Source organism: Chinchilla lanigera, unplaced genomic scaffold (assembly GCF_000276665.1).
Source record: "Chinchilla lanigera isolate Chin_1 unplaced genomic scaffold, ChiLan1.0 scaffold00037, whole genome shotgun sequence".
Lineage (NCBI taxonomy): Eukaryota > Metazoa > Chordata > Mammalia > Rodentia > Chinchillidae > Chinchilla > Chinchilla lanigera.
Genome location: NW_004955438.1, coordinates 20,054,048 through 20,065,262, shown reverse-complemented (window position 1 = coordinate 20,065,262; position 11,215 = coordinate 20,054,048).

Genomic DNA, 11,215 nt, shown 5'->3' with positions numbered 1-11,215 from the left:
GGATTGAACAAAGGCGGTCTCTCCGTACTGTCCCCCGACTCACCTTCGCGTTCTCCCCTAGAGTAGTTCATTGAATCTGCCGCTGTAGATGCTAGCAGCTTTAGTGGGGCTGGACTAGTTGGACACAAGAATAGGCATGCTGCTGTCCACGGTGCTGAAACACCGTGTTGTTTCTAACAATGGGTCACAGCAGGGAATCCGTGGAATTTCTTCCAGGAAAACGTTGTATTGTTCTATTCTATTATTATTGTCATCCACTCTCTAACAATTTAAAAAATCTTGAAATTATTTAGTCTTGTGGAATAGTAATTTATAACTCACTGTATGTATGTATATATATATATATGTATATATATACACACACACACACATATAAAATCCTCAAATAAATTTTATCATAATTCCAAAACTGATGTTTTTCCTTTTGGAAATTATGGAGAACACAGGGCACACTTACACCATGCTCTTGCAAAGTGTTGGCGGAGGTGCTTCTGTGAGGCTGTGGTTAATCTGGGTCACACTGGCATCCGAGGAAGGGATTTAATATTAGCTCTTCAAATTTGACTTTTTCATGAGATTTTAAGACAACACAAAACAAGTGTGGAGGCTTGTAGGGAAGGAAGGTCCTAGAGCTGCCACATTTTACAGCTCATCACACACACAAAGGCAGGCATTCAGTTTACCAAAGATTTATTGAGCATCTACTTTTTTTGTGTATTTGAAGGCAAACATTTTATAGTTTCTTCTTCTAAGAAGCTAATGGAATAGTAGGATTAAATTCACACAAATCAATAAGTTTCACTGGTATGATAGTTTAGTAATAGATATATATATGAGGCAGAGATAAATCCCAGAGGAGGGAATGATTAGCTTTTCTAGGAAGGAAGCCTCACAGAAGACGTTTTGAAAGGGGTGCTGAAGTGCTTCAGCCAGCTGAGCAGTGGTGGAGAAGGCCTTTGGGGTGGAACAGTAACACTTATAAATGCATGAAGGCAGATTCTGACTTCAAGCAGCCTTCCAAAGGATGGTGATACCCAGAAGCAGTGGTCCCTGAATCATATGACTCTGGACCCAAAAAATGCAGCAGGTTCCTGGGGAGGCGATGGGAGACATCCAAGTGAAAGTTGTCATCACTGGAGCCAGGCCAGGGTGAGTGTTCATTCAGTGAATGAATAGATTCACACACTACTCATGATCTGAGATTCCCTCAGTCTCAGGGAGTGGAGGTATGGCATTGATAAGGTGCAGGAATCCTGAATTTACCCACAAGTTGTGACACTTCAAAATAATTTCTATAGTTAAACTTAGAAACTTAAGTATAGAAATTGGAAGAACACATGCTATTCTGAGATAAGACACAGTGTCTCTGCCTTATATAACCCATATGGGAAATACTGGGTTATGAAAATTAACCAAATGGAACACTAGAAAATAGTTTCACCCCTTTTATTTAAAGAGCTCTTATTTTTCCTTTAGAATTAACTTTTCAGCACCATAATTATCTAGGTTAATTGTTAGTCTTTGGAATGACTACCTTTACTGTTTTCAGAGATATTAGTCCTTTTCAAAGCTCATGACAAACCCACAGTCTCGCATACATACTCTATCAGTTGTCATGCACCACAGAAATATCCTGTGACTCACTGCTCCAAGACCTCGTGGTTTGCTATAATGATCATTTGCTTAGCTCAGCCTGTGCAGCTCTCCTAGTTATTGTTTTCCATTCTACTTGTGCTAGTCGTCTAGGCAGCGGGCTGTTCCTCTGAGTCTGGAGGTTGCTAGTCCCAGGTTGAGCACAGACAGCCTCTCCTGCAGAAGCTGGTACAACTCTGCTCCAGGAGTCTTGTTTCCCAAAAGTCTGGTCAGGGTGCTCTTGTGACAAAGGCAGGGGAGAAGGACACGGGAGGGTACAGACTTTCAGATCTCTGCTTGTTACACATGTTGGACCTCAAAAGTCAAAACAAGTGATATGGCTGATAAAAGCCTGGCTGTTCATGGAAGATGCTCAGACATCACAGTGCAGAGGGCATGGATACAGGAGAATGAAGAACTGGGACTACTGCATGCAAATGATGTCCCCAAGTGTCAGAAAGATCACTGATACTTAACTCCAATCCTAGAACTCAATCTCACTGGTACCAGGAGATACCAGGGTTTGTATCTAACTGTCTGAAAAAGTTGTTCAATTAGGACATAAAAGATATACACAAAATATTATAACAGTAACTAATTCATTGGAGATGACTGTAAAAATTCATACATGAAAGAAATCATAAAAGACAAAGAATTGTATCAAACAAAAAGCAACATAGTATAGTACAAGGACAAGGAAAAAGTTAGAGTAATAAGTGCACATATATCTAGAGTTATAATAAATGCAAATAAACTAAATTAATCTATAATAGAAGAGGGATGGGAATTGAGTTAAAGTTAAAGAGGAAGTGCAGAAAGAAAACTTTACTTTTGGTTAGCACTTGATATGTTAAAACAAAATAGTATAAGGCAGTTGAGAAGGAAAGTATAGGAAATATATATTAAGTATAGGAAAGCATTTATGCAGAAATATTAGTACAGGATAAAGAATTAAGAATGTAGGTAGTTCAAAGGGAAGGGTGAAATATTTGGTATTAATAAGATACAATATACCAGGAATGCATAATATGCATAATTCTTTATATAGTTAAGAGCATAAGTTCAGAAATATAAAGTGATTAGGAATGCAAAAACATTAACAAATATTTAATCATGGTAAGTGATTGCAATATTTTCAGAAATAGGAATAGAAATAAATATGGAAATAGAAGAGTTGATTAACACAATCAAGCACACAGATAGATGATAGATAGATAGATACATACATACATACATAGAGGAGAATGTATATATTCAACCGATCAAAATAAACTTTTTGAAACACTTCTTAAATCTTCTCAATATTGAACATATAATGGATGATAAAAGAAAACTTGAAAATTTTAAAAAGTAGATAAATTACATATTTTATTCATTGACCATAACGCCTAACTTTAAATATATGGCAACTTCTCTCTAGCATTTTATTGCTTCCCTCAGTAAAACCCAAATTTGCCTCATGACAAAGAATGTCTTATAATTCTGGGTTACTTTACCTGTCTTTTCTGTTCAATTGGTGAGTTTGATTAGTGAGATTCTAAGCTGACGGTCAAAAAATTCCCTTACTTAAAGATTTAGATGCACGGGTGATGCTGTTGGGATTTCTTTCCATAGTGCATCACCAGGTGAAACTGTGGTCACTCTTCATGTGTCTCAAGACGCAAAGATGTTTTATAAGGGTCAAGAATTTAGGCCATGGTGTTTGGGCCCTGTGATGGTTAGTTTTAATGGGCTAGATTGCAATCCTCAGTTATTTAATCAAACATGCACCCAGATTTTACTGTAGTCATAGTTTGTGGGTGTGATTGACATTGGCCATGGGTGGGTTTCATCCAATTAATCGAAGGCAATAAGAGCAAAGCTAAAGTTTTTGAATAATGTCTGAGTTTCTAACCTGCCAGTCTCCCCTGTGGATTTCAGGGTTGCAAATCCTTATCATTTTATGAGTCGATTTCTTAAAATAAATATAGAGTGTGTGTTTCTGCAATACTATGTGTGCAATATTGACTGTGTGTAATATCATGTGTAATACTGACTATTTTTCTAGAGGCCTGACAGATAATTTTCTCCAACTCTCTTTAAAGCATTTTTCTTTCCCAATCACTTCTTGGAGTCAGTTCACTGCAATGAAAACCACATGGTCTTTGGAGTTGTATTGTCCTGACTTTAAATCTTAACCACAATCTTAATAAAGCACGTGGCTATGCAAGACATGTAGATGTCCCGAGACCCATTTTCTGCATTAATAAAATGCAAATAAGAAGACCTTTCTGACAGGCATGTTGGCACTTGCCCTTCATCTAGTGTACTGAGGAGGATGAAGCCAGGAGGATCCCAAGGTTGAAGCCAGCCTGAGCAATTTAGCCAGACCTTGTCTAAAAGAAAATAAAAATGGGTGAGAAGTAGCTTAGCGGTAGAGTACTTCCTTAGCATTTGAGAGGCCCTGGATTCAATCCCCAGTGCACACAAGAAACCCTCCATGCAAAAAGCAAAAATAAACAGAAAAGAAAAAAAAAGAAACAAGGAAGAAAGAAAGAAAGAAAGGAAGAAAGAAAGAAAGAAAGGAAGGAAGGAAGAAAAAAGAAAGGAAGGAAGGAAGGAAGGAAGGAAGAAAGAAAGAAAGAAAGAAAGAAAGAAAGAAAGAAAGAAAGGAAGGAAGAAAGAAAGAAAAAGAAAGAAAGGAAGAAAGAAAGGAAGGAATATCTTTCCCATATTTTATTTTGATTTGTTTCTCTTTTAGGTAAAAATACAAAATTACCATATTGTGTACAAAAGTCATTACTACTGTTTTTGGAGTTCAGCACTCCTTGTTTCCTAATCAGGTTTTGAAATTTGCTCTGAACTTGAATTCAATGCATGGTAAGCTCTGTATTTAGGTGCCTGGGAACTTAGGGTGTGAGATGAGAAGACCTCAGGACATGGCATGAGAGGGCTGATGCTTTGCCTTCCTGTGATGAAAACATGAACTCTGACAGTCCTCATTTCCTGATATGGCAGGACATATTTCTGGCATATGGAATTAAAAGAAAGCACGTGTTGCCTCTCATTTTCTTCAGAATTCTCAAAAATGTTTCATGTCCAATGGAGTGAGGCTGTTCTTAAAAAGTCATTGCCATCTAGGGGGTAATTAATACACATATTAAGCCTTCTAAGTACATGTTTCATCACATGCACCACAAATCACCTGCAGCGCTGCACACACCTGCAGCCACCAGGCTAGAATGGTGACAGACACTGTGAAAGGAAGTCGCAGTGGAGTCTGTCCTGGAATACTTGGAAAATGAGGAAGGCAGATCAACAAAGTAAAATCCTCTCCATCCAGCTCCTGGTGAGGCGGCACCTTGATCTATAAAGGGCAGTGGAGAAGGAGAGGAAGACGCAAGTCCATTAATGGTGTCTTGCTTTGGTTTTGGTGTTTGAGATTAGAAATGACTTCAGAGTCAAGGAGGCCAGGGTGTCTTAGCCACTTCCTCACTACTGAGACACAATACCTGAGAGTGTAGCTTAGAGGAGGAGAGGATTATTTTAGCTCACCTTTCAGTCCGTGGTTGGCTGGCTCCAAGGATGGTAGAGCGGCTTGGCAGAAGAAAGGTGCTCAACACACGTTAGCCAGGAGGTGGACAGAGAAGAGGGGAATGGGACAAGAATACACTTTCCCAGGCCACACTCACAGAGACCCTCTCCTCCACCCGGGCTCTGCTTGTTAACAGAGCATTCGTCTACTGAACTCATCTACGGATGAACCCACTGATGCATACAGCACCTCATGCTCCAATCGCATTGCCTGAACAGGAGACTCTGGGTGGATACGTTAGATCTAAACCATAGGACAAGGCCAGGTGTGCCGGGGAGCAGCAGGGCAGACCTGGCTGCAGAGACTCCGCCCCTGCCAGGCCATAGCAAGGAAGGTATTTCTTCATGCCAGGGAAGACCGCTGCCTTTCAGGCTGCTGGAGGTGGCTTGTGTGAGCTCCTTTGCAAACAGTACACGTGGGGTGACCGCTGACGGAATGCAGGGCTAAGGACCTTGACTTAAGGTTCCAATGTTCAGGGCTCAGATCTTAGCCCCACCAAAGCCAAGTCCCATGACTTCCCAAGCTTGGTTCCCTCAAGAGTCACACAAAGGCCATGATCACAGCTGTGAATATGGAGTGCTGACTCGTGAGATCGTGCACCATGTGCCGGTGTGTCATATGACACTTTCAGGGACACTTGGTGAGCACAAGGCACTGATTTCTGACAAATGCACCTCCCTGGATGGAGGACTGATTTGAAATGTGGGTGTACATAGACAGATGCTAGGGGCGAGGTCTCGCACAGAGAAGTCCAGCATTTGGATTGTGCCCAGAACGTGAATGTGCTTTTTTCTGCTGCTTAAGGTAGAGAAGAAAAAGAACAACTGGGCAGGTGTGAGCGGCGGGGGCAGCTGCTCTATGGCCTCCTCGAGGAGTGGGTTGCATCCTCCAGAGAGATCAGGGTCTTGCTGGTCATCTCTGCCCTCCCCGTGCCTGACAAGTGTTCCATCCACACTGTGGGCCGGGTGCAGGGCGGAGGGTGCACACCCTGAACTGCCGGAGGAAGAGGAACAGCAGCTTGGCTAGCAGGACTGGCAAACATGGAGGAGGAAGCACCAAGACCCCTCTCGCATGGATCTGGACACTGTGGGCAGAACTTTCGCACATCTTATCTCATGCTGCAAAGCAGGTACCATTCTTAGACTCTATCCTTGAAAATTCATTATCTGCCTACCTAAAAAAAATAGTAATAGTATTTTCCACACCTGTATAGCTTCAAAGGATTCAACCACATTGTGCCTCAATTTCTCCTTCTGTAACACTGGGGTATTGGAAAAGAAATCGCTCCTTTGAAATCGGGAGTTTGGAAATTAGGTCTAGATCTATCACTAACAATGTTTCTCAGTTATTGATTGCTTCAAACTACCCTAAAACTCAGCAGCTTGAAATGATATTTATTACTGTCCTCAGTGCTACAGGGCAGCTAGGTGGCTCTTTGGGCCTCAGCCAGGCTCACTGGACCATTGACTGTCAGCTGCAGGTTGGGGTCAGCCATCCCTTAGCTGGGTTAGCTGGGTCAGGGCCAGGGCCTCTGCAGCTTTCTGGCTACACCAGACTGGAAACTGTCCAGCTACCGTGGAGAAGCAAAGGAGGAAGAAAAATGGGCCAGGACACTGGAAAACCTTAGCTTGTTCTAATGTGCTAACACCTCAGTGTGCAAAACAAGACAGCAGCACTTCCTGAAGCCCAAGTGCAAGACCCCATGTATGCTGGAAGGGCACTGCAAGTTTACACAGCAAACCGTGTGGGCCCTCCAGGCAAGGAAGGTTGGGGTGTCTTGTGACAATCAATTCCTCAAGTCACAGGCAAGGAGTTCTGTGCTCCCAGCCCCAGCTCCCACCCCTGTCCCCTGTGCTCAGTGCAGAGTGCCGAGCCCTAGCCACCTACAGTGGAAGAGGCCCAGAGACGTGTGCGGCTCCATTGTTTCTCTGATTTCTGTAGTTACATACACAGCTCATTTCGTTCTTTGTACATTGACTTGGAAGGTAGCATTCACACTGGAATGAACTCATCCAAAGCTGGTGCATATCAGGAAAAGGAGGAAATAGGGGTTCTCCATGAGATGCTCTGGCCAAACCAGGCTGTGGGCGGGCAGCAGAGTGCATTGCTATGTGTGGGTCCCATATGCATGTTTCTCCACGTGGGTGCATATGTGTGATTGTCATATGCCTCACGGTACTGATGTCTTTTTCCTCTCCCTTTATGTGAGTGGCTATAATTCAATGGCCATTGCGACGCAGCTGTCAACGCTCCATTTGATGAACAAAGCCGAGGTTTGCAGCTCTGGCATGATCTCACCAGAATGCTATATTTGCTTATGTGCAAACCCACACCATTCTTTTGACCATAACAGCTAGGCACTATTTACAAAATTAAAAACATAAATTGCACAAGCAACCACAGTGAGATGCATTTAATAAGGCCACAGCTGGTGCCAGAAATACGTTATAACTGACTAATAACCATGAAAAGAGCAGTGTGGAACCGAAACTCTGGAGTCAGGAGTTTCCGATCACCGATCGAAGTCTGCTTGCTTCAGTCCAGCTGGGAGCTCTGAGTTTCAACCTAGGGTTGAGCACTCAGCCTCGAGGTGTCAGGGTCTCCAACAGGAAACCCGCCTGCACAGGATTGGAGGCGTTGTGGAAGCTGACAGCTGGCAGACCTGTATCGGATCTCAGCACTGCACAAGCTCTGTCACTGAGGGCCTTTTTTGAGTTTTGTAAGTCAAGAAGGATAAAGAATTGGGACCAGTTTTGGACATGAAGAGACCAGGGACATGGTGCTCAATGCCTGTGTAATTTAGATAAATTCTTAACATACCTGCTTGGCACATATTTCCTGAGCACCACATGTCTACCACTATCCCGTGTTTCTTTTTCTCTTTTCTGAGATAGGGTATCTCACTGTGCAGTTCAAGCTGAGCTTGAACCCACTGTGGAGCCAAGGTTGGCCTTGAACTCAAGGCAATCCTCCTGCCTCAACCTTCTGACTGCTGGGATTACAAGAGTGCATCGCCATACCAGGCTACTACCCCACATTTTGTCCCAAGACTTTGTCACCTGTATCCAGCTGCAGAGGCTGGAAACCATGATACAGGAACTACTTATGAACATTCAAGTTGTGAACTTTTACAGATAGAAACAGACCTTGCATCAGGAACGTTTGTAGATGGGAGCAAACCAAGGCAGTTGCTCACATGCCTATCTTACCATTTTAAGGTAACTGGAAAAGTAGTTTACTTGCAGTATTTTTGTACATGTTTGGTCTTTTACGGTTTACATTTGTATATTTGTGTCAAGGTGTAAAAGAGTCACTTTTTCACACTTACAAACAAATCCAACTTACTGCATTCTCCTGGAACAGAGCATGTTTGTAAGCTGGGGACTTGCTGTAATCACTTTTCTGGCCTCTCTTGCAGCTAGGTGCAACTAGTCCTTAATTATAGACAATAAGACATAAGCAGAAGTCTACAGAATGTCTTCTGGCAGACAGGATTCACCCTTGATAAAAGAAGGGTTTATGAGGAGAGCTCTTATTTTTACCACCCTGGTCACCTCCTACTTTCCATCTTTGGCTTGCTCATGTGAAGATATGATCCTTGGAGCTGTGGCAGCCATCTTGGAACCATGAGTCAACAAGTCTAGGCAAGAAAATCCATCATGCTGAACACTTTGGAGATGAGGGATGGAACACAGTGGCTTCCTGGTGGTCTCACAGAGCTAACAAGCCAATCTCAGGATGGTCAATCTTTAAATTTTCTAATAAACAGCCTGTTAATCTGGCTTAAACCACTATTTGTTACCTGCAGAACGGACATTACTGAACACATAGTCTACTGGGTTTAGATTGTTCTAGGCTCATAGCAGAAACAGATAATTCACATGTCTTGCCCTCCTGGAACCTTGAGGGTGGCTGGAGATGTAGGTGCTATGGAGAATGGGAGTGATCAGAGGTACCATAGTCAAGAATGCCTCCTCTAGGCAGGGTACTGTGGGCTATGAAAACCACTTTGCACTTCTTCTCTAAGGAGTAAAAGACACACTGAGGTATTTGAAGGAGACCAATGGCCTGATTTAATTTCTTATGGAAGTCACAGGGTTTTTCTCAGCAAATACTATGGCACTTGGACTCCAAGGAGAAAATGAAAGAACATCTTCTCTGTAATGGCAGTGATGGATGAGGTCCCCCTGTGGAGGGCAGGGGCAGAGTTGCAGCAGCAGGCATTTTTCACCAGGGTGTGAGTGGGAGAGGCAAGTCCTCAGACATCAATGGAGGCAGCTTCACTCCATGGTGCAGGCTGCACAGAAGCCAGTGAGACCCTACAGGCACCACTGAGCTAGGCCACCAAAGCCAGGGTCAACGGTGCCATTGGTGAGTTGTGATGAGGATAACATTTGTTTCTGGGCTTCCTTCCTAGTTTGCAAAGTAAGTGTAGTAAGTGTAGTTTTCTTCCTTCCTAGATGCCCCCATACAATTAAAGACTTAAGGACGGCCACATACAGTGATGGGAAGGGCTTCTAGAGTTTTTGATTAACTCATGGCCCAATGTTGGGATTATGGATGTGATTGCTACACCCACCCTAGGGTGGGTAGCCTGCATACAATATAAAGGAGGGAAAGGGGTTTGCTCTCTGCTGCTTCTACCCTTTTACTCTTGCTGCTTTTGTTGTTTTCCAGCTCCATGGACTGTTACCTTCTGTCATGTGCCACCCTGCCTTGAAGTCAGCTGATTATGGACTGAAACCACAAATTGTGAGCTAAATAATCCTTTCCATCCTTAATTTGGGCCTCGGGTATTTTGTATAAGCAATGACAGAAAAGTAACCAAGTCACTTCCCCAAGACTGTAGCACCGGTCTAACCCTAAGAAATAATCAGCCAAGTCCCAGTCCTAGAACGTTGTCCAAAAGGCTTGACCAGCACTCCTCAAAACTGTGAAGGTGATCATAAACAAAGGAAGCCTGAGAAGCTGCTACCATCAAGAACTGCTTAGGATGCATTACACTTGAGTGTGATGTGGCATCCTGAATGAGCTCCCTGGAAGTGAAAAAGACATTAGGAAAGAAAGAAGAAGATGAATAAAGCATGGTTGTCCTAACAGCAGCCCATCAGCATTGGTTCACTACTCATGACAAGTTTACCGCATTAATGGAAGCAGTTAAGAGCAAAGACCACTTGAGGGGCACCCAGGGGCTCTCTACACTTACTTTGCAATAATTCTGTAAATGTCAGGCTGATTTTAAATTAAAAGTTTATTTTTTTAACAAAGCAGTGTGAAATAAAAGACACATTATAAAGGTACACATCTAAATACAATCATGAAGGTCTTGGAAAAAAAACCCAAACTCATGTAAGCCAGAAGACAATTGAAAGACATTTAGATAGTGAAAGAAAAAATAAATAAACTCTAAATTCTATAACTACAGAAAAGGCTTTTCGAAGATAAAGGTGAAATAAAGGCTTAAGGACGGACACTGAGATCATTGTAACAGTGAGAGCAAAGCGAAAGTAAACTTGCACACATTTCATCAGTTGATTTCAAAAAAGATCCCAACAGTAAAAAAGATAATCTCTTAACAAATGGTGCTTGAATAACTGTAGAATTTGGGGTCAGAGGGGGGACTTTGTGCTTAGCTCATACCACAAACAAAAAGTAAATTGCAATAGATCATAGAAATCAAGTGAACTACAAAATTGTAAGCTTCTCTAAGAAACAGAGAAAAAATATTTGCAAACAGGGTACTCAAAGATTCCACTGATGAGAGACAACAAGCCTAAACCATAGTATCTTTAAAAAGTGGTAATTTAGAAACGCCTGTTGTTTTGAAGGAAAAAGAAAAGTCAAGACCCTCTGGGAGAAAATATTTGCAATACCTATATCTGACAAATACTGATTTCCATACAATATAAAAAATGCCTACAACTGAACTGTGATAAAACAAACAACCTGTTTCCAAAATAGCAACGTATTTCGAGAAGATATTTAACAAAATCAAGAGGTTCAATACGG